Below are 24,786 nucleotides of genomic sequence, written 5' to 3'. Positions count from 1 at the left end.
TGTATATGAAATACTGCCATTTGTGACAACATGGATGGATCTTAAGATTATCTGTTAAGCAAAATAAGTCAGACAGAAAAAGTCGAGAATCATATGATTTCACTCATATGTGGGATATAAAACTGGAAGTAACAAATGAACAAGACAAACAAACAAAAACTCACAGACACAGACAACAGTTTAGTGGTTATCAGAGGGTAAGGGGGCTGGGGGGAGGCAGAAGAGGGGAAAGGGGGTCAAATATATGGTGACGGAAGGAGAACTGACTTTGGGTGGTGAACACACAATGTAATATATAGATGCTGTATTATAAAATTATATACCTGAAACCTATATAATTTTATTAACCAATGTCACCCCATAAATTTAATTTTAAAAATCTCAATAAAATGGAAAATTTTCTAGATGAATACAAATTATCAAAATAGAATCAATTACACGAAACTTGACTAGATCAAGGATTAACTTTTGCTCAACTAATCAATAAGAAAAAGATATTCCACTTGAAGTAACGACTTAAAGACAAATTTTTGTCAGGTTGACAAGAATTTTAAAAGGACAGTAATATTTCCTTTTGGTGAGAGTTTGGGAAGGCAAATACTCTCATACACCGTTGATAATAAAAAGTTGCTAATAAAAAAAAACGTGTGTTGAATGAGTAAAGAAACTCATCCAGCAGCTCTCCCTGCCCGCCCCCTGACAGCTCTTGCTGTCACTGCAGCCCACACACTGCCCTCAGTTACTCTCGTGAAACAGAGGGCAAGTCCTGTCATTGCCATTCAGTGAAACTCACTGACTTCTCTGCTTATAGAGCACTAGCCTGCAGTCTAGGCCTTCCAACACTTGGCATTGCCCATCCCTTCCCTCCACCCTCATCACCAGCTAAACGTAGCCTCCACCCCCAGCCCCACCCCCACCCCACAGCCAGACCCTCTAAGTGCTCACAGGGGACCACAAGGCTAAGCTGAACCGCATCCCAGTCATAAAAAGTAGGGCCCAGTTGAAGAGTCACTCTCTCTTCCACTGCCTTCCCTCCGAGCCGTTGTTTCTGCCTTCATTACAGCAAGGATCCAGTCTTCTGGGTAGCAAAGTGTTCACATGTGTTCCTGTCTGTCTGTCTCTCTCCTACAAACTCCCTGAGCACAGTCTTATTCATCTGTTATCCTAAATTAGAAGCTGAAAAAGAGGTCATGTATATGAATATATTTTCATGGCTTCGAGAAATGACTTCCCACTTCAGGAGGGGAAGGACTGAAGTTATCCGGGAGTCCGTGGAAACTCCAGGAGCACCCTGATTTTTGTGGCTTATGCAAGTCTCTTCCACACACCTAGGCCAGTGCCTGGCAGAGGACAGACACTCAAATATGTGTTGAATGAATGATGTGAGTGACGCGGAAGGGTTACATCAAGAGCGCCAGGAAGCAGATGAAAACCACTACATCTTCAACTTCGAGTGCTCCCTGAGCCATGGCAGTGATGGGACCGAGGAGGTGACCTTAAGTCACAGACACACAACACCTACAATCAAAATCGATATGCATCGCCCGACATAGCAGCAGACAACGGGGGAAAAGGTCCCTGAGCCACAGACCAGACCACGGCAGGTCATTTTCACTGTCTCAGGGCTAGTGAAAGACTTATGGGCGCCCAGGAAGAAGAGGAGGCAATGGAATCCTTCAGAGAAAAAGAAGAACGAAATATTCTGTAGACAGGATGGCACAGTTGCCTTTTCCCATCAGCCAATTCAGTTACACTATTGTCCACACAAGCCCCTCATATACCAAACACTGGACGTCACCCCCACACCCACCCCACCCCCCACACATACAATCTACCTCACAGTATGTGTAACCTGATAATAAAAATAATGGATCAGACAGTTGGTTTCCCATTCTCAGGGAAGAACAGCATGAACAATACTTTTCTTTAGCTTCCCCCCCAAAAAAGAAATGTGCTGATTTTATTTTGCTTTTAGGCTAAATAATACTCTGCAACTAGTTTTAGGAATGGCAAAGAAAGTGGTAGTTTGAGGGATACAAAGAAGAGGCCAGAATCCATTTTTTAAAAATAGTAACCTCAATTTAACTGAAAAGAATAAAGTAACATAAATATTTTTAAAAAACTGTAAACCAATCTTTATGGTGAATCATATAGTTATAAAATAACATGGGGAAAAATTTTCAATTTAAAACCCCAACTATTTAAACAATCAATCTTGAATTTCATTTACAATTTAGAGTATAATTCAGTTAAGTGAATTTCTTATCTCTCTAAATGGGTTTGTAGAAGTTTGAGTTGTAATCTAATGGTCCTAATATAATTGCAAAAAACTAAGGAAGGGAGACTGGCCGATCAGAGCCTACAGTGCAATATCCTCCAATATTCAGCATTTTCCATGAAAGTCCCATCTCAAAACTCTCAAAGATCATTTCATTTCAGCTCTATAAGTGTTCTTTTTTAAAAAATACAAATAGGAAGAGATGATCTTATTTAATCAAAACTGAGACTCTCTCAGTATTACACACAAAAAAGGGACAGTTCCACCAACAAAAAAGGAAACATGCTCATTTTAACTTTATGCTGTTGGTAACCATTTGACAAAGGACTTCCCTTCCCCCTCTGAGATTCCCGTTACCGTTACCCTCGTCCTGAGGGAGGAAATGGAAATGGACTGGGAACTGTCTTCTCCCAGCAGCACTGGGATGAGGGCACTTTATCCCTGGCCGTGGGGGTGCTGAGTCGTCACCAGGAGGCCCTGGGCTTGGGGGAAGAAGACATCTGAGGGCTTCAGTCAGTGTCTGGGCTCTACCTTCAACCATAGGAGCTTTAGAAACAGATTGTGTTATGATGCTAATTACACATGCAAAACAGACACTTTTGATGTTTGAGGTGTGGGAGGAAGACTGTGTCTTCCCAACAGCCCTCCTGAAAGTGTGTTGTTAGTTCTGCCTGGAAGGTGACACCCCAAGCGAAAGGCAGGGAAAACCTTGCTCTTAGCAACAGGTTCCTCTTGACCTTACCAGGTCTTCGGCTCGGACTGAGGACCTGGGATAGCCTGCCAGGGTACCCTCTACCCTGAGTCAAAGTAATTTGTGGGGGACAGGACCACCACATTCAACTCTGTATCTGGGACCACACCTAGTGCAGTAAACAGCCTGACTCGAGCACTCAATAACTAACTGGACGAGCAGAGGAGCGGAATTAAAATCACACATAAAAGGCACATACATCCCAATTGTATTATAAAAACACAAGTGGCACATGGTCTCCAGCTAATAGTTGGCTTGGTATCAAATTTCAACTGGGAGAGATACTACTTGAACATAATCTCGCCCTTGGACAATGGATGACATAATACATGTGCTCAATTAACAAAACAATAGCACTAGACCAATTATTATACCCTTGGTGACTTAGAAGCTTTATTTCTTCTGATAGCTCAATAGTGACTCCCTTTAGAAAATCACAACAGCTATAATTAAATACTAACAGTGATGGGGAGATAACGTGACAGGGGCCAGACACATCGCTGCTTTGTACAGCCACACACGTTGTGCACTGCACAGGCTACAATGAGAAGAAAAATGTGTTCAGGGCTTCAAAAGTTCCACAAACATTGGACAGATGCAATATACAAATTTAGGTCATCATATTTCAACTTCACAGAAAGTTAAGTATCGATGTAGTTTCATTTTAATAGTGGACAATACCTTAATCGGAGAGTTCTTAAACTTGTTCAGGTTCTAAGTGCCTTTAAATGTCTGATGAAAGCCATGAATCCTATCTGCAGAAATACTACACATACACAAAATATGTCACCTCAAATTTTAGGAAGTTCGTAGATGGCTTGCGTTCCATCCATGGACCTCTTGCTAAAAACCTTTGCCTGAAGTGAAAATCATCATCACAATAGAATAATTTTAGACATCAGCACCAAGTCTGAATAGTTACAAACTCAATTGGAAAAACATTTTATTTGTACCCAAATCCTAACACAGAGGCAGGCATTTATTTAGATTAGTTAAGTTTATTAACATGTCCAATTTCTTTGTTGTGTCATTGCTCTGTAATGATGTAACCTACTTCTGGGTTCAATTTTCTTCTTGATAGAATCAAACTTTCAGTAATTCTTTTAGTGAACGGCTGAGGGTAAAAAAAATTCTGCTAGTCTTTGTATGTCCAAAGAGGTCTTTATTTCATCATCTTATTTTGATGACAGGTACAGGAGCTACTTACTGTAGCTGCTGAGAAATGTCAATCGGACAGTCATCCCTCTGCAGGCAATCTATCTTTTCGCTCAGCTTTTTAAGAATTTTCTCTTTATTTTGGATATACTGTCATTATACCACAATCATTCCAGTTGTCAATTAGTTTTATTTACCCTCCTTGACATCTGTCATGCTTTTTCAATCTGAGGTCTGGTGGCTTTCTACAATTCTGAAAACTTGTAGAAAGCCACCATTTTTTTTTGGCTTGTGGACCTCTCGATATGCAACACTCTCACATTTCCTAACACAGAATGGGACTCAATACGTGTTTATAGAAAAACAAAAAACAAAAAACCAAAAGCAAAAACAATGAAAATTTAAAATTCAATCAATGTTGCTACATGTTACTTCTAAAGGATAGTGAAGGTGAAAAGGTAATTTTGGAACAAAACTAAGACTAAGATATTATGTGAGTTATATGTCAACTCTATCTCAAAGCTAGATAAAAGATACTGTGGATTTCGGTTATACAGACAGACTACATGCAGGTATTACTAACACAACACAGCGCTCTGCTTGTCATGCCGCACTCCTTTGAGAGGCTACTTGTAAGGTTGAACTAAGTGATCCTGCAAAATCTTCCTACTCTCATGTGCCACACTGTTAAAGAGTCAAAAGGAAAAGCTGTGACAAGCTGTAAAGGTCCTCCTCTAAGAAATGGCCAATTCTTTCCACAGCTGAATAGGCTGCCCTCTCCGGCAGAGCTCAGAAAGCAGAAAATGTATTACTCTAGAACATAATCTCACAGCATATGCAGAGTGAATGACTTCGTTAAGGATGAAACTTGATGGAGACACAGAACTGGACCTGGTAAGAGACCAAGGGAAGGTAGAGCTAGTCCGCAGAGATAACCCATTGTATTGAATGTTCCATAATTTCCTCCTGCAAAAGCAGTTACCACCAGGGAGGGACTGAGCTGATCAGAAGTTCTGTGGTTTGGGGATCTCAATAAATGGTCTCAGACTGGCATTATATCAACAAGATGTGAGAATTTTTTCAGGTTATCGCACATTAATGCCACTAGGAAAGATCCCGATAGCACTGCTCCTTCCCCAGATAAACTGCTCTCAAAGAGTTGTCTATTCCTTGATGCGTTCTTCACCCACGATACCAGCACGCATGTTTAGCAATGGCAACTTGGGACGTACTTAGTCTATATGATCTATCTCTTTACCATACCTCCTTCATGAACCCCTCCTGCCACCTTTGGCCACAGAAGTAAAAACTAGCCACCTTCCAATATTATATCTCCCCAAAGGTTAGCTATATTGGCAATGCAACCTCTACTGTCCGTGCTGATTTAACATGGTACCCACCTGAGGCATAGGGCTGGGAACTGACCACTGACATTTACTTGAGCCCCAGACAAACATGATGTGGGCAAAACCAAGAATGCTGCAAAGGCAGGAAAAGCCTCTTTTACAAAAGAGCTTCCTAGATAATAGGTGATGCCGAGCAATTCCTTGGCTCTGAATTCCATGTCCGTCAGCCTGGCAGCGAGACAATTCCATGAGCTGGTTCAAGGAGGTAGCATTCATTCATTCATGTATTTACTGACTATTACATAAATAAGACAAACAGAGTCACTGCTTCACGGACCTTACAATCTATATATATGTGTGTATAACTATACATTGTGATAAATGTAAGAAAGCGAGGCTACCTTCCCTAGACTGGTCTGGGATGGCTCCGTAAGTGGCATTTAAGGTGACATCCATAGGATTTGGAGCTAGCATGCCCTGACGTGAGGACGGAAGCTTCTGGCTGGGAAAACACATATATAAAAGCTGTGAGGCAGGGAAGAACCTGGTGTTTTAAAAACACTGACATGGCTACTAGGTGTCTGGAGCACAGTGAGCAAGGGGTACGGCCAAGGGCTATGACATGAAGTGAATCTGGAAAGAGAGGCCGAAGTCAAATCCCATATAGGCCTATGTGCCATGGGAAGGAATTTGGGTTGTTTTCTAAGAACACTGTGCGGCCAACGGAGAATTTTAAAGAGTGACCTGTCTGGAGAACAGACTCTAGAGAGGCAAGAATGAGCAGTGTAACCAGACTAGTAAGGAAGCTAATGGAGTCCAAGTGAAAAATGGTGGCACCTTGGAAGAGGGTGTTGCAACACCATGACAAGCGTGTCTCTAACAAGCAAGCCTGATCCCAACCCACATGCCATTTGGGAGCTCCCCAGTGCTTCTAGAACAAAATACAAACAAGGCTGGTTAAAGCCATTATGGGCCTCTGCCTGCCTCTTGAGCCTTCTCTGTCTGCTGCCAGCCCCCAGCCCGATGCCACCCCAAGCTCGAGCCAGCCGCAAAAGCCAGACGTCCACCCTTCAGGACTTTGTATGCACTATGCCCTGTGCCACACGCATCACCCAGCTAAGCCTTGGTGAAACAGCCGCCAGATCCCACCTGGCCAGCGCCTTCCCTCAGGACCAGGTGGGCGGGGGCTGCCCCTCTTGCCCCTGCAGTATCCTCCGCGTTCCCCCAGCATTCTGCTCTCTCCTGGCCATTGGCTGCGGCTTCACCGCGTGGCTCCCAATGGCCCCTTCAACCCAACCCAAATGTTTTGTAATGCTCCCTCTGTTTTCTTGAAACAAAATTTATAAATAACATGTCTATACACATACTTTTAAAAACAGACACACGCACACACATTGTCAGCTCAACATAATGCCCGAGTAACAGTAAGAAAAATGTAAAAGGTAACATAATAAAGTCCTATGAACTATATATGCTCAGGCACAACCAGAGGACACATCAAGTGGTTCTTTGCTTGCACCTGTGCATGGAACCTGCACAAAGGTGAGAAAAACAAATGCAGGTGGATACAGACGGGCGTTTTGTGACACACACCTCATGCAGGATTCCACCGTGACGCGATTTTTTGTCAGGGTAAAGAACTTTTCAATCCAAACAAAGAAAAATATTCCCTTAAGTTATATTTACAATTTACTTTATAATTTTCCTGGAAAAGTCACTGTATACAAAATCCATGCCAAAAAATGAAAACCTTTGTGTTTATGTTAACAACACAATCAGGTTTCAAGCTTGGATAATCATAAACAGCTTTTTCACCTACATCAAGGTCCTTTCAACAGATTGGGGGGTGAGAGGGGGGCGAAGGGACCATTCTTGTTGTAGGGGACAGCCTTGCACACACACCAAATGCCAGTAGCACCCCCGCTAATCATTATGACAATTGAAAACAACCCCACAATTTTCCAAAATCCTTCCTGGGGACCAAGCCACTTATCCCAGTGGAAAACCACTGGCTTAAGCACACAGCAAATGCTTATTCAATGTTTCTTGAATTGATGACCTTTAATCGTTAGGCCTCAAAAAGATTTCTTTTCAAAGTACTTCTCATGTGATTATACTATGCACAAATTCCAAGGATTCCAACTAAATCTACAACATATTGAACTGATAGGCAAGAAAACTTCCCACCATGACTGAGACGCATGTGGGGAGTTAGAATATTTGAAAGCGGCCGTGATCACTTCCACATTGCACTGTGGTAGCATAAATGCAACTTGGCATGTGAGAAACGCTCTGCCATCTGCTATTACTACCGACAAAATATTTCTGGGTACCACATGAATGATTATTTGCATATCACCTCCCAAAAGTCAATATAATATGAAAGAGAAGTTGGGTTGTTTATAGCCTGCTTTTAACATGTGCTACTGTTACGAAGCAAATAGATATTCTTGTGAGCTTAGCCTTTCACAGGTATTTTCAGAAGTAGAGTCACAACTGGATGTGTCATGGCCCTAGGGTAGCTGGACAGTCTGAAGCCGCAGGAAGAGACTGGCTTACAGGACCTTGATGGATGGGAGTTCATCACTGGGACACACAAAGGAGAAAGGGCCGCAGGGAAGTCTCACCTGTGAACTGTGGAAATGACTTCTACACTTTCCCAGTACCCCGTACCATGAATGAAAGGGCTGCTCTTCCCAGGGGGCAGTCTTGATCCATTGGTTCTCAGCCCTGGCTGCACCTAAGAATCTCTTAAAGAGGTTTCTAAAATTACAGCTCCGGGAACTCGACCTCCAGAAGTGCTGCAAAATTGTGCTGGGGTGGGACAGCCCCTGACATTGTTTCATTTATTTGGTTATTTTTTGGTTCTGTTGTTTTCAATTCCCCAAGTGATTTTACTGTGTTGAGGCTGGAGGACCATTGATCTTAAGCCAAAGTTCAAATTCTAATGGTAAGACTTAAGTTGCCATCGTGGGCCAATGAGAAAACCATTTTGAGTGTAGTGTGGGCAAGATTCTTCTTCTTCCTACAAATTCCTCCATAGAAGTGACATCTGTTTCCCTTCTTGGTAAATTGGTCTTAATATATTCAACTGTAATGCTGCAAGAGAGTAAGTTTAGCTTTCAAAATTCATGCAAGGAAACATATGAACTTACTTCAAAAGATTTACAAGGTCATTGGACTTATAAAAACCTGACAAGTCAGCTAGTGTGCCCCCATATCCAAGAAAGTCAGATACACATGGCTGAAGACGGCGACAGTCAAGAGCTGAGGTGATCCCTGAGTCCCTAGCCCGACACAAAGATCGGGAAACAAAACTGGATCATAAAGTTAGCCTATAATTTCAGAAAAATGAAATTCTACTTGTGGTTAAATCTGGTCTGAATCAAAATTCTGACTCTAGATGCCCCGCCTACTGTGTGACTCACAGACTTGGGCGTGCCACTGGCATCGCAGACTGCTTGTGCAGTAGCTTTGTCAAGGGCACAGAACCACCAGCTACACAGTTCTGAAAACTGCCCAATAGAGCAGAACCTGTTCCTCTAACGCAACCCGACTAGGTTGAATGTCTGTGAGCAAAGGTAACCCTAATGAAGGCTTGAGATAGGACCACTTTGTATCTAATCTTTGGAACGTAGTGATGAGAGTCCAATGAAATTACGGCCAGTGGCAACAAGTGTCCATCTAGTTCTCCCAGGTTTTCCAGCCCAGTATGTCAGTATTCTCAACAATTCTAAAAGCTACCTGATAATCTTCCAGTAAGGCCTCTGTGTTTAAGTTTGCCAGAGTTGATTTCCACTGTTTCCAACCTAGAATCTCAACTGGTAAGGTACACATACATATATGGATGCTGAGGAAATAAGTAACTATTATCTCTAGAATTGCTTTCCTTGGGAAGATGTAAGATGTAAGAAGCTGTTGGTCAACTCTGTCACCATGTGAAGAGAGCTTTCCTGAGAACGAAGCCGTGGTGGACAGATTCTGAGATGGGCCCTGGTGACCCCTGGTTCCTGGGAGTCACATCCGTCATACTCCTTTCTCCCTGAGCATGCGTGGGACCTGTGACTTGCTTCTAACCACTAGAATACAGCATGCCATTTCCATGATTACATTCCATAAGACTGCAATTTCTGCCTTGCTAGCAGACTCTTCCTTGCTGGCTTTGATGAAAGAAGCTGCCATGTTGTAAGCTGCTCTAAGGAGAGAGATTCAAGTGGCAAGGACAGCCTCTGGCTGACAGCTGACAGCAAGGCTCCCAGTCCAACAACCCACCAGGAACTGAGCTCTTTCAGAAACCACATAAGCTTGGCAGCAGATCGTGCCCCAGTTAAGCCTTCAGATGAGACCTCAGTGCTGCCTGATCTCTTTGTTTCGGTTTTTGTTGGCAAAGCCTGAAGCCAAAGACCCAGATGGGCTGTGCCCAGGCTCCATACCCACAAACACCATGAGATCATACATGTGTGTTGTTTAAAGCGCCTACATTTGTTACAGCAATAGATGACTCATACAGAAGGCAAAACAGAAAAAAAAAAAAAAAATAGGGCCAAGCGATAGAGACAAAATCCTGATGACACTGCTGGAACCCCCGAATCCCATCACCTCAGATGTTTTTGAAACCCTGACGTGCAGCACTGTAATTTTAATGAGGTAAGCTAAGAGAGGTCCTGTTTTTTGATCAAGTAAGTTTCAGCTGGGCTTCTTTAAATTGTAACCAAAAGAATCTTGACTGAGATGTCCACAGATGATGAAGGCAACATGGAACCAACAGCTCTTAGAGTCTCAAAGAGAATCCTGCTGTACGCTAACTCAGCTCCCGTGTAGACTAAGATTCCAGGTGGAGTCTTAGGATTGAGGATTCCAATAAAAGAGTCAGAAAGAATGCTACCACCCTGAAGAGGTATCAACCCCGGTGTTCACGTCACTGAGTTAACTCCCAGAACCTACACCCATGTAGTAGACACAGCTCCATTCCTCATGTGTGGGAGACAACAAGAATAATAAACTGAGAAACGCATTTTAAGTACTGACTTACTATCTCTATTAAAGAGCTCTTTGAAATCCATAGATACTTTATTAAGTTGTTGGCAAATACTTCCCAGGGGATGCAGCCCTTACGTGGTCCTGAAGGCCCTTGATATGCTCTGACTGGCCTGAGCTTTATCGGCCATTCTTCTCGTCCCCACACAAGACAAGTTGGGGGCACTGAAGGGGTGGAGGCTCTTCCAATGAGCTTGACATTGACTTCAGAACTTTCCTTGTGTTACCTTTTTAATCCTCCCAACAAGCCCAGGATATGGGTACTATTGTTGGTCCCATTTTACAGATGAGGACCTGAGGCTCAGAGAAAGATGAAAAACCAAGGGCCAGGGTGATGAAATAGAGAGCTAGGGAGTGGCACTCAATAAATGTGTGTTAAAGAGGGAGAGTTCAGCAATGAAGACGTCCCTGGTACTCCCTGACTGAGGAATGCATCTTCTGCCTGCCTTTGCTCAATCTCTGTACATCTGGGAAAGTATACGAGTAATTAGGACGTATAATCTGCAAATGAGGAGCATGAGAACAAGACTGTGAAAGCATGACCAGGAGCCATGTAATTGTTCATGTAACACAATCGAACAATATAATGGATCACGTTTCGACTCACAAAACACTTCCAAATAATGAAAACATCGACTTTGATTTGATTTGCATTCCTCAACAAAAAGTTTCAAAAAACAATACGTGCCTTCTTTAGATCTACGAAAAGATTTGTTTTACCACGTGGTTTTAATCTCCTTTACTACACTCTAAGATTTTTAGCAGCCCTTTCCTCAGCTAGTCCTCGTTTTACTATAGATTCTTAGGTCAATCTTAACAAAACTCAGTTGAAACTAACATGCAAAAAGCTATGAAATCCAGATCAAAAGGGGGACCTCGAGCCATCATTAAAAATAAAGACCTGTAAGGAGGAGCTTATGAAGAACACCTTTTTCACTAGCTGGGCAGTCCACCGACACCCAGGAGGGGAACACCAGCTCTGATGAGTCTTTTCAGAGGGAATACGCAGACTCAGCTCTGCAGTATTTGAAATGCCATCACAAACAATGTGTGTTAAACGGTGTCATCAGCATGCTCAAGAATCATAGCACCATGTACGCAGAGGGACACACTAGAGTGGAATTTATGAATTTTAAATGAAATTTTACCGTTTCTTAGGGGAAATCTAAAAAATGCCTACTACGATGCAAAAAGATTTCCACTTTGTGTTCCTAGACAGTTATTTTCACCCCTCTTGTGTCTTAATAGAACCTTCCAACTGCTGTGGCTGTGACCTCACTCATTTCCCAATCACAGCAAACACACCTTAAATCTTTTGTTACGAAAGTCACTTAATGCCTAACTCTGAGAAACTCAGAGGAGAGAGTTGAAAACTCCAGAATATGACGAATACCACTATTATTAGTGTAAAATGCTGACTGAGGAAAACAAAACCCAGTAACAGTCCTAATGACGATGATGATGAGAAAACAGTTTTCTACCTTCAGAAAAACCACCTTTATTTATTGGTAGTAGGAAGAAACAGGTGATGAGAAGATCGGGAGCAAAATGAGAGTCAGAAATAATGAGTCAATGAGAAATACGGCCGAGGCTCATAATAATCTACAAATTAGACTCTTGAGTTAGGGAGGAGACTTAATATTCCACATGCTGCTCAGCAACTCTCAGGCTGGACGGGCAAGCTGAGGATTCTAACCCCTCCTCCAAGGAACTGTCTCCCATGCCTGGTCTGTCCTCACTTCTCATTCAGCAGCACACAGGAGGGAGGAAAAGGGAAGGAGGCTGCCACGAGGCAGCCTTCAAGTTAGATAAACCAGACAAGGTTTAATATTACAAACCTATTTTACCATATGTACGCGTGTAGTATCTACGTTGAAATGACTATAAGGCAATTCTCTAATAGGAAAATGCAAAAGAAAACAAAAAACCAGTAACAGTGAATTTCCATCAACACACCACTGGTTATTAGTAAAAAGATGGATCAGATAGTGTTCATTTTTAATTCATAGACTCTACTTGTATATTCAGTACAAAAGAGCACTGCAAGTTTACAAAGCCATTTTTCTGCCGCCCGCTTAGTACTGAATTATTTAAAACTAATTTCACACACACACACACACACCTACCTGACAGTTTTTAAAATACTATTTGACAACAGCATTTTCAACATCTATAAAAATATGTGCTAGAAAAGCAGATTCTGTACGCACTGTCTTTCATTAGCAAGTCCCAAAGTATTTTTACCTACCGGTGCATCACACTTCACAAAATCACTTGAGAGGAATGGGAGGAAATGTGACCCTTTGTTCAGAGTTGAAATTACTTGGTGTGTATCATACAGTTCATACCACCCACAAAGTAAAATTAACTGGCTCATCGAAGTCTGCACAATGGCAGTTAAACACTGGGAGTCAGTCCTCCAAGGTTACAGGGTCCCAAGTCCTCCACAAACTGACACTATAACTGAGTGTTCTCTAGGTTAGAACTGATAGAATAAACTCTACAACTTCTCATGCAATCGTGATGCAGCAGTTGGAATATATCGGAGAAACTCAAAAGACTTTAAAACTTACATAGTAAATATTGTTTGGATCACAAAATTTCCATGATGTTTTCTTTTAGAAGGAAATTTGGTGTTAATAAATTAGTCCAAAGCTTTCACACACACACACACACACACACAAATGGTTATCTCTTAAAACAGAAAAATAAAAAGATGTCCCCTCTCAAAATGTAGATCCTTCTGGAAGTTGATCTAGCTTCCTCCATATCTATGCTTATATCTTCTTTTTCATATCTATTGTTGTTTCAAGTTTCCCTTCTACTTTTCATATTAAACCTGCCACAAGCTGGCCTACTTTGTCTTTTCAGAGACAGCTCTTCAATGATCAATCCTATCATTGTTTTCCTTTTTAGTTTTTCAGATTTTGCTTTTATCATTATCAATCCCACCTTGCTCTAATCCTTTATTACTTTTCTAGCTTCTTGAGAGTTTAAGTTACGTCCTTTGAAACTTTCTTGCTATTATTATAAAAAGCATTTAAGAGTTTGCCACAGCCCACAGGTTTGATGTGGAATGTTCTCACTATTCTAAAGTCTTTTTTTTCAATTTCTTCTTGATCAAGTATTTAAATTTCTAAGTGATTATGATTGCTGGGATGGTTTTTTTTTTCTCCTTTTGCTCAGATTTAGTTTTTTTAAGCCTTCATTTATTACTTTGCGATCAGAGGATATGGTCTATAAAATCTCTGTGGTTTTAGAGGCGGGGGGACTACCTGTGTAGCCTAGTACACAGTTCTGGTTTATCTCATGTAGGGACGTGTGGCCCCCCTGTGCACGGCAGACACGCACTGCTCGGCTCCTAGGGGCGCTTCACCCATTCCAGCCCAGTTGAGATGCCTTTTCAAGTCTTCTGAATGTTCAGTTTTCCCTGTTCTTGTTTGAATCCCAGACTTTGCCTTGTAGTTCTGTGCTCAGGTTTTGGACCTGATTTCTTTCCTTATAGCTCACTCTCGACTTCTGGACTAGGGTCAATAACCAGCTATTTTACACTTTCCTTATTATTTGTTGGGCCAATCACCCCAACCTCTTGCTTTATTCAACAAAAGTTTGTGAATAGATTTCTTGAGTAACTATGATGTGCTAAGCCCGGTTTTAGACCCTGAGGATAAGCAGCAAACAGGACAGAGAGGTGACAACGCCTGTCCACGTAGAAGTTGGGAGAAACAATTAAGATTTGTGAAAATATGTTGCTATATACTTATATTTTAATAATTCAATTTTTCTACTGTAAATAATGCATGCTCACGATAGAAAATTTGGCAAAAAAACATTTAAAAAAAAAAAATTCCATAACTTTTTGCTAACCATCCACTAATAATATTTTTACAAGTTTCTCTCTAGTTCTTTTAGTGACTATTCTTGCTTCGGAAAAAAAACTCAAATCAGATTGTAATAATATTTTATATTCTACTTTTCTACTCTTACTTTGAGAATTTTACAATTCCATTAAAGTAATTTCTGAAAAATAACATTGTAATGGCTGTATAATATTCCATTGCATCCTGATATATTGAATCATTTACCTACTATTGGGCATTTAAGTGGTTTCCAGTTTTCTACTGCTTCATAAGAATAAACAGCTATGTCAGTTTTTTTTAAAGTATTTCTGGTTATTTATAATTTAGACAGGTTACTAGAAAAGTAATTACTGAATTAAAAGGTGTAAAGTTTATATAGCTCTTGTTTTATTAGCCACTGATTTTTTTTTTCTGTACACCGTCCACTGACTTTGTCCACTTGCCTACTGGTAATATTCTTGTGGTTATTATTGCTCATCACAGAGATGTGATCCTCTTTTTCTTATTTCTAACTTTTTTGCCTTTTGTTTCAATTTATAATGTATTTGGATCTGGAAAATAAGTTTTGTTGCTTTTCCTCCATTTGAGATGATGTTCATTGTTTTTATGCCCAGAAATTTCGTCCCAACTCAAGAACTGAAAATTTTCCCTCACATTCTTAGACATTTTTCAGATTTTATATTTAAGTCTTCTAAACATAATTTATAAAAAATTTGTTTTGGAGTATCGTAAGGGAAAGCTCTAACTTTACTTTCTTCCAAATGATTAAACAATTCTTCAAGTACCATTTACTAAATAACCCTATTTTCCCTACTAATTTTTGATGTTATCTGTATTATGATGTGGCCTATTTATTTATTATTCTGTTTGTGGCATATTTTATCAAAAAAAAAGGGGAAAAAAAACATGTTTTAGAATCAAGGAACTATTGTAATATAAATAATAAAAGAGACATATATTGCTAGAAATAAAATGTGTTATTTATTTGACCTGTGTGTTATAAATGACTATAAAATTAAAATGCTCTCTTCTTGAATTCAGAGGGGAGCAATGTCCATTTAAAGAGAGATAAATTAGAATCAAATTATTTTATCTCTCATATAAGCTAATGAGAAGCCAACTTGAAATGGAAGGAACATTCAGCAGTCTGCAGCCTGTTCTCAGATGGTTATCACAGAATAATTGATGTACTAATGATTTCAATTCATAGCACAGACTGTCTGCATTTTGCATAATTTGAACCAAACCTGAATGTAAATGAAAAACAGTCCTCTTGCCTATTTAACTTCCATAACTTTTAACTAAAAACACTTAATATTACAGAAGAGGAAGGGGGAAATTAGCAAATATAAAGCATTTTCTATTTAAAAACATTCCTCCTTATACTGAAATGGAAAGGATTAAGTAAATACATCAGAAATCTCCAGAGATGTGATTTATCATCTTATTAGTTGAGAATGGATATTTAATTGTATAACATTTATCTCCAATAGTGTCTCCTGGAAAAAAAAAATCTAAATAGGCCAAAGTGAATATTCTAAATGCTCCGAAGGAAATTAAATGTGCTTCATAGGGTTCATTATTTTTTAATGAGAAAAATATTAGTAAGAAAAAAAAAATCAAGTCAAAATAATTGCTACATTTGGTAATTAACTTTTGGGATTAAAAACACCCTTTTTCTGTAAAACACATTACACAGAGCTCTTCAATTTAATAAGATACACTTATTGATATCACCTTTTAATCCAGGACATATGACTTTTCTCCAATTTAAAAAACGGATCTTTTTAAAACAACCGTCAGTCATAACCTGAGACACCCAATGCAGTAAACCCAAGTCTTGCACCTGTCACCATCACCAGAATTGATCATTAACAAGCCTGCTTAGTTACGTACAGATTAGGTAGGTGCTATCATCCACACTCCCACAATTACATCACAGCGTGATGGCCAATTAGTTTCAACCTGGGTAGTGAACCTTATTTCTGACAACTCCGTGTTCAACTGAAAAAACAGCTGCTTCCTTATTTCTGCCTACTGCTCTCCTGTGTAATTCTGAGCCAGCCAGGTGGGTAAAGCAGGACCTAAAGGAGGTCTGACTAATTTAAAGCCAGCAGGAGTCTTCCATACTGGTGTGCTCTGGTTGGGACGGAAATTTCTCATATCCACCTCTGTGCATGACATATACGTTTTTAAATGAAACCACGGCAGGGCTATCCAATTACAGAAGACAGTATGGGTTCATACACCTAAATTAGAACTTGCTTAGAAATCATGCTATGTGGCTAATTGAACACTGCTGCTGAATCACATGACACATGACAAATGAGAGGAAGTGAACACTCATACACACAGACATTCAGGGATGAAATTTTATAACTCTTTGTTAGAAATAAAACCAGCTATAACAGCCAAGAGGAGTTGCTATGGACTGAATTGTGTCCCTACCCAAATTCATATGTTGAAGCCCTAACTCCCCAAGGTGATGGTACTTGGAGATGTGGCCTTTGGGAGGTGATTAGGGATAGATGAGGTCATGAGGGTGGGACCCTGGTGATGGCATTAGTACCTTTATAAGAGACACCAGAGAGCAAAATGGCTCTCCTCTCATGTTTTCTCTCCCTGCTCTGTGAGGACACAGTGAGAATGCTACAAATCAGGAAGAGAGAGAGTTTTCACCAGAAACCAACCAGGCCGGCGCCTTGATCTTGGACGTTTAGCCTCTAGAACTGTGAGACAATGAATTTCTGTTGCTTAAGCCACACAGTTTATGGCATTTTGTTATGGCTGCCCGAGCTAAGGCAGACGTCTAAGGAGATATGAAGACTAAATGTTACATGGTATCTCAGGTGGGATCCTGGAACAGAAAACGGACATTAAGTAAAAAGTAGGGAAACCCAAATAAAGTGTGGATTTTAGTTACTAATAGTGTGTCAATATTGGCTCATTAATCGTAACAAATGTACCATACTTAATGTTAAGATAAAAATTAGGCAAGACTGGGTGTGGGTTACATGGGACCTTTCCATGTACCTGCACAGTTTTCCTGCAAATCTAAAACCATTCTAAAAAATAAAACTCATTTAAAATACACATATAAATAAAACCTATGTCTTCAATCTCCTCCCAAACAATCCATCATGTAATTTCTCTATTTTCAGTGTAAAAGACATCCAGTTCTTAACTGTAATTTAGAATAAGTGATTATTAACAACAGCAATAAAAGAAATTCCCCATAAGCATTGTCTAAATTATTATTTATGAAACCTGAAATTGTACTGTATACTTAAGGTCTCCTAGTTTATATAATTTACTAATTTGAGCCCATTGGAATTTTATATCACCATCATTAACATTAGATAATCATAGCTTCTTAGAAATATATAGAGGGCACAAACTACATACAAGGAAATACAACTTATTTAAAAAAAGTGTCCCATTTCACTAGTAAGAAAATTGTAAATCACAGCAATGAAATACTTTTTGTTACCTATAAAATTTCTAAAAAAGGTAAGAGACTATTCAGACTGGCCAGGAAGTGGAGAAGTTGGCACTTTCAGATGCTGTCGGTGGACTGTATCTTACAGACAGTAAGTTGGTAATAAGTACAAAGAACCATGAAAATAGTTCAAACCCTTAATCCATGATTCTATGTCTGGGAATCTTCTCCACGGACATAGTCAGACCTGGGAGCCAAGACTTGCAAATAATGTTCTGACAGACATCCTCACTTGTAATTTGAATGATTAGGTAGCAAACTCAGTGTGTAAAATTAGGTATGTGAAAATCGGTGACTGAAAAAATAAAGGAAGCAAACAACAGGCATCATGATGCAGCCATTAAAGCTGAGGCTTTTGAAGAACTGTATGTATAACAAATGAAGTGAAACGGTAGAAAATGTAATTGTGCCTGAGGGTAGGGGTGTGTGATAGCACAACGCTAATAGCAGTTTTCTCTGGTTGGGAGACGATGGGCAATTTGTTTTCTTCATCATACGTTTATGTTTTCACCTTGCTTTAATGAATACGTCCTTCTTTCAATTAGGAGCTGCGAACTTAGGTTGGACTTTCATTTAGCTGCTACTTTCGTTTCAGTTTATTTATGTAATTTAACCATTTTTAAAATGAATTTTTATACTAAATCTCTTCAAAGAGAATAACTGAAGAAAATTCAGTAGTCAGATAAAATTGTCTTTTCTGTTCTCAACGCGCCTCCTGTTCAGCTCGAAGTCCTTCCTACAGTTGTCAGGAACGGCTGGTCACTTTGTCCAGCTGGACAGGGCTGGGTGTCCTCTCTGTGCACAGGTTTGGGCCCCAAAGCCAGAGATGACTTACACACCCCTTTTCCCTGAAAGAGTTCCAATTCCACTGGGAAGGAAAGTTCCCTGCCTCCAAATTTCTCATTCTCATCTCATAAAACCTAACTCCAGGGAATCACTGCTTTGCTCTCACCTTGAGTTCTCTTCAACTGTGAGCCCTCCTGGGAGACAGTCAAATGAACTAACTCTCTTATAAGACTCATATAACTTTCTTTTCTGGGAGCCTGTAAAGACAGGAGGGAGGAAACGTACAAATGGACAAGTAAGGAACGCAGGAGAAAAATTCCCCTACTTCACCAAATCTGCTCCACGCTCTTGGAATGTTGATTCAAACTTCACTTTTTTACAGGCTGTGAAAACATGTTTCCATGAAATAAGACAAAGGGTGAGTATCAATTCTATACATACACCTGTCATCCTTCAAGCTTATTAGGAAAATGCAACAGTCCCACTAGATACAAAGAAAAACGATGTGACTGTGCCATAGAGACAGAAAACCAGTGCCTCAGAAAATGCTCAGCTGGACACTAAATAAACAAGCACACTTGTGTACACACAAATACCTACACACACACCGCTACACACACTAAGCAACTTGGCAACATCACATTACACCTACTAAAAAAGTGGTTTTTAAATGACACCCAATGCAGGCCAATTGGTGCTACAAATTCTGACACAAATGACACAATAAATTGGCATAACTTCCTGAAACACAACTTAACCTATCCTTGAAAACCATGAACCCCAGACAGAGGCCCTCTCTCCTCTCAATGAGCTGCCCCAACACTGCCCCAACCCTGAGGAGACCAGTCCTCCCTGAGCTCTCACCCGTCAGGCCCTTCCTGTTAAAGCTTTCTGCCTCAAGACTATTCATTTGGGTATCATTGGATTTACATATTTCTCACCTGCTTATTTATACAAACCCTCACTTTATAGCTTTTTAAATTTTTTTCTTCAATTATAGTTGACATTTAATATTATCTTATATTAGTTTCAGGTGTACAGTGTAGTGGTTAGACATTTATAGATCTTAACCCTATATCCACTTGGTTATTTTTTCTTTTCTACTAAGCTGTTGGTAATGCTTCTACATTTAAAAAGTTTAGAAAAGAACATTACATTTACCTTTGGGAAAATGTGTTAACTTTTACACCTCATTTTCTTTGCTCCAGATAACCCCTCCTCCATGAATTTTCAAAGGATTTTATTAACAACGTTGTTTATAACGGATCAGTATTTCTGATTTAGGGAAAGTCTAAGGCTGGTAACCGCACATCTCCGTATACAGACAGCTGTAATAGCTCAAGAACCGGCACAGCCATTCGTGAGCCTTGTGAACATACAACACTCATTCTAACAAAAGACAATAAACCAGCAGAAATCTGTGATCACAGCCTGTTGTCACTGCCACCAAAGTCCTGGCAATCTAATTATCTAGTCCACTAAAATGATGCTGAGCCTACACGTATATTTAACTCTAGTTTAAGCAACTAATAGGTGCTTTAAAGGAACACCTCTCAAAATAGCTGTACTGTGTCCCACCATGAAAACGCACTTTCGACTTGACCCAGTACACACACACATAGAGCTCAAAGAAAATTTCCTTGAAATAATATGCTTCCTACATTTAACACTAATTCTGTGTTCTCTCTCTCATGCTGCTTGTGACGCACTAAATCGATTTCAGGATCTTATGAAGGGTTAGAACCCACAGCTGAAAACCACTCCTTTCAAGCCCTGTTGCTTGAGGGGTGATGTCACCAGGTCTCACGGTGCCGCAGCGTCTCAGTGTGGACCCATCACCAAACCTCTATCCTTCGCTCTTGTTTGCTTCAACTATTCTCACTCCCCAAACACTGTCCTTAGTACTCTTTTTGTTTCATTTTCCTTTCCCCCTTCCCTTTTCATTAGCCTCACTGTTGCCATTATAGCTGCCGCAGAACAAATCGCCCCGAATGTAGTGGCATAAAACAACAAGCATTTCCTTCGCCTCAGTCTCTGTCGGTCAGAAACGTACAAGGAGCAGCACAGAGGGCAGCGGTCTCCGCTCCACCATGCCGAGGCCGGGCTGACTCCAGGCCGTACCTAAAGGCCATTCACTCACATGTTTGGTGTTGATGCCACTGGTGGCTGGGCTCTTCCTCGGAGCATGGTGGCCTCAGGGCAGTTGGGCTTCTTATGTGGGCTCCAGGGGCAAGTGTTTCAGCCCACAAGGCAAGAAACTGCCTGCCTCAGAGGTAATGTGGTACTTTTGCTGCCGTCTACTGGTTATAGCGAGTCACAAATCCACCCAATTCGGGGTGCCACCTCTTGACGGTGGCGTGGAAAAGTACTAAACAAACACGTGGAACAGGAGATGGTGTGACAGTCCCCTTCTAAACAGTAATTCCCCAGCCTCCTTCCTAATTTGCAAGGCAAAGCTCCAACATTCTACTATGTAGCTAGATCCATATGCATGTCGACTTCCACTTCAAAACGTAACACCCTGCTGAACTCACTGTCCTCTTCTTTCGCGTTCCCGATCTCAGTGCTACTGGGGACGGAAAAACTGCAGGTTGCATTTTAGATAACTATGTCAGAAGCACCTTATGACAACATGTAAGCAGAGACAAGGAGAGAACGCAAAGGAGCATGGTAGTTCCATGCAGCCCAATGAATGCTGTCCTGTATGGGACACAGGCGGGTTTTACAGTCAATCTCCACAGGAAGAGAGAAGCAGCCATTCTCCTTTGGACAAAGAGTTCACCCTGACAGTTGTTAATTAGCAACGTCAGTGGCTGCGTAGATTTTCACAGACGTTCTACTGCACCCCTCTCTCCCTGATCCCTGATGACATGAAGCTCCCTTGGAAGAGGTTGTTCAGGTTCTACATCAGCAACTCTCTTTTCCTACAATCTAAGAAACCTTCAAGTGGCTCAGGAGGGAGCCTGAGAGTTTAGAGCCACAATGTTCAACGTGTGCTCCGTGGACTATTGGAGGTCCCAGAGATCCTTCAGGAGGCTCAGAGTCAGAACTATTTTCATAACAACATCAAGACATTATTTGCCTGTTTCGCTGCATTGACATCTGTGCTGGTGGCACAAAAGCAAGGTGGGTACCAATGCTGATGCCTTAGCATGAATCAGACGAGGCAGTGGCCCCAAACGGCACCAATAGCCACGGTATTCCTCACAGCCACACACTCGGTTAGACAAACAAACCAAAAAAAGTGGAAGTTTTGTTTAAGAATATCTTTGATGAAGCAGTAAAATAATTTTTAAAAAATATCAATGTTAGCACACATCTTTTTAATATGTTATGTGGCAAAATGGGAAATATGCTTAAAGCACTTCAGCTGTATCTCAAAGTGAAATGTTTATCTCCAGGTGAACCACCAGTGCAGTTGTCTGAGCTGTGAGATGAACTGAACTAGCCACTGTTTTCATGGACCACTCCCTACCATGCTTACTTAAAAGAAAAACTGACAGACTATGCTTAAATACATGGAAAATGGCACACATTTTATCAAAGATAAACAAAGTGAGCCTTCACAAAAAAAAAACACACAAAAAAAAAACCCTGAAGGTATTCATTGTCAGTGATAAATCTGAGCTTTCAAGTAAAAATTCGAATTTTGGAAAAATTCTACCAACTACCATTGAGTTTGACAGCTTCCCAATACTTAGAGACATTTCTGATGAGATTGGTGAAGATATTAACAAATGTGATATTTTGATACTATATAATTAAATTTGTCATTATTTATAAGGTTTGCATAATCAGTGAACTAATATTTCCAAATGACCAATACATGATATTAGAAAATTATGTATGAGTAAAACATGCATTCAAAGTTTAAGATAGGTCAGGGGCGGCTGGATGGCTCAGTTGGCTAGAGCGCAAGCTCTTCACAACAGGGTTGTCGGTTGATTCCCACGTGGGATGGTGGGCGGCACCCCCTGCAACTAAACATTGAAAATGGCGACTGGACTTGGACCTGAGCTGTGCCCTCTACAACTAGATTGAAGGACAAGGACTTGGAGATTATGGGCCTAGGAGGGCTTGGAGTGACTTGGCCATAACCCAGGAATGCGGGCAGCCACCAGACGCTGGAAGAGGCAGGAACAGATTCTCCCCCAGAGCCTCCGGAGGGGCCATGGCCCTTGACTGCAGCCCAGTGACACTGAGTTCAGATTTTTAGCTTCCAAAACCACGAGGGAATAAATTTCAGTTGTTTTAAGCCACCGAGTTTGTGGTAATTAGTTACAGAAGCAAGGAGAAATTACTACAGATGTTGTCTATTATCTGCATATAGAATTATTTTCCAACATCCATGGAGGACTCTAGAATAATCTGTCTTCATTGTCCTAGGTTATCTCACTGCCCGTGTAGGCATCCACCCAACAGCTAAACCTACAACCCCTTGACTCCAATAACCTCCTATTCCACCATTCCTCAGTTTCATAGCATCACAGACACGCGCTGGACCATTTCACTAGTAAAACAGACTCCGCATCTTGTCTTCTGATACCAATTCCTATTCACAGGGCTGTTTTCAAACTTGACAAAACCTCCACTCCATCCCTCCACTGCCCACAGTCTACAGGCCTCTTCGGTCTCCTTTCTTTCCCTTCCCCATAGTCACCACTAGGACAATCCTCTGCACAGAAACCAGCGGGGATGTGCCAAGAAGCTCAGGGAGCATCAGGCCCTCCCTCTTAGGGACCCTGCAGAGCTGTGGGACGGGTCCACGCAACGGGTCCACAAGGCCATCCTTTTGTGAAAAATTGGTGAAAGTGACGTATCTTAACCACAATCGGGTAAAACGTCTATCTCTTTCCACTCCAACTTCCCCTCTATCACACCTCCTCCCAGCTCAGGTGGCACTGGAGTGGCCCCAGACATTTTGGGATTTAACTAAAGAGAAGCCGAATTGAACATACATTAAGTTTGGTTTCAGTGGGGCTTACTTATGTGGTTCACAGTCATTTTGATGCAGGTTAAGTCACTGTTAGTCATTGCTGTGTAGAAGTGGCTTCCAGAAATATTCTTAATACCCACTATGCGTCCTTAACTAGAATTGTAACAGGAGGCACAGATGTGGCACTCCTACAGTCCTGTCAAGAGTCCTAAAGCAGCCGGCACCGGCAGCGTCAGCATGCTGGAATGAGAACTCAGAGTCTGGAAAATTCTTCCAATTACCACGCTGGTAAACTCTAAGTCGAGGATTCAGTTCCTAATAATTAAAACATAGTGACAACAGAAATTCTCCATCAGGAATAGACTAGATAATGTAGTACATGAAATTATATATCCACCATCCACTTCCCTTTTCTTTTTGGAGAAACCTGCAAAATACACTTTATCAGAATTCCTGTGTTTGTAGCTCTCAAATATTTTCAAATCATATCAAAAGCTGTCAATGGAAGTAATGAATAAGTGCTTGGGTTTCTGGTAATCCAATTAATGAAGAAGAATGAATCGTAAAAAGGTAATACTCCTTGTTGACACAGCATGCCGTTTTCAGTATCCGTGAAGAAAACATAAATCTTGTACTATGCCACTGAAGACCACATAAATCTTGTATGATGCTCAACTCAATTCAAAGAACAGCCAACAAACTTGAAAACGGTACAAGAAAACTTGAAAAGTCCTTCAATTTTACAGCTCATACGTAAAAATACCTTAATAGAGGTTCCACCAAATCTGACAATTCTAAAACTTTACACAGTAAGTTGTGAAAGAAGCTTTGCTAAACTCTTAATAATAAAAAAATGATTTTGATGCACCATGCTGTTCTCTCTACAGAAACGCGATTGCCAAATTATTGTCACATGAAGCAAAGATCAAAGAGTACGCAGAAAAACCTGTGGGAGAAAATATTACAGAGGCATGCCAGGGAGTTAATACTATTTTTATGGGTTTTGTAATGTGTATAGTGTTGGTCAGCTCTTAAAAATGTGTAAATTGCTGTGCTTTCTTTTTTCATTTAAAATTTTTACTTCTGTTTCTAATTTTGTATTTCTTGCTTAAGGAGGAACCACAAAATTGAATAAGCT

The 24,786-nt window shown here is 40.7% G+C and overlaps 1 protein-coding gene across 4 annotated transcripts in view; it reads right to left on the bottom strand.

The window, feature by feature from the left end:
- RHBDD1 (rhomboid domain containing 1) overlaps positions 1 to 24,786 on the bottom strand; it is a 112,476-nt gene that overhangs the window by 57,293 nt on the left and 30,397 nt on the right. The gene's annotated exons all lie outside the window — the stretch shown is intronic.

The sequence above is a fragment of the Rhinolophus sinicus genome, chromosome 17 (genome assembly GCF_057876585.1).
Source record: "Rhinolophus sinicus isolate RSI-liver-muscle chromosome 17, RSI-T2T, whole genome shotgun sequence".
Lineage (NCBI taxonomy): Eukaryota > Metazoa > Chordata > Mammalia > Chiroptera > Rhinolophidae > Rhinolophus > Rhinolophus sinicus.
The sequence above is the reverse complement of the archived record's forward strand: the minus strand, read 5'-3'. Positions and strand labels throughout refer to the sequence as shown.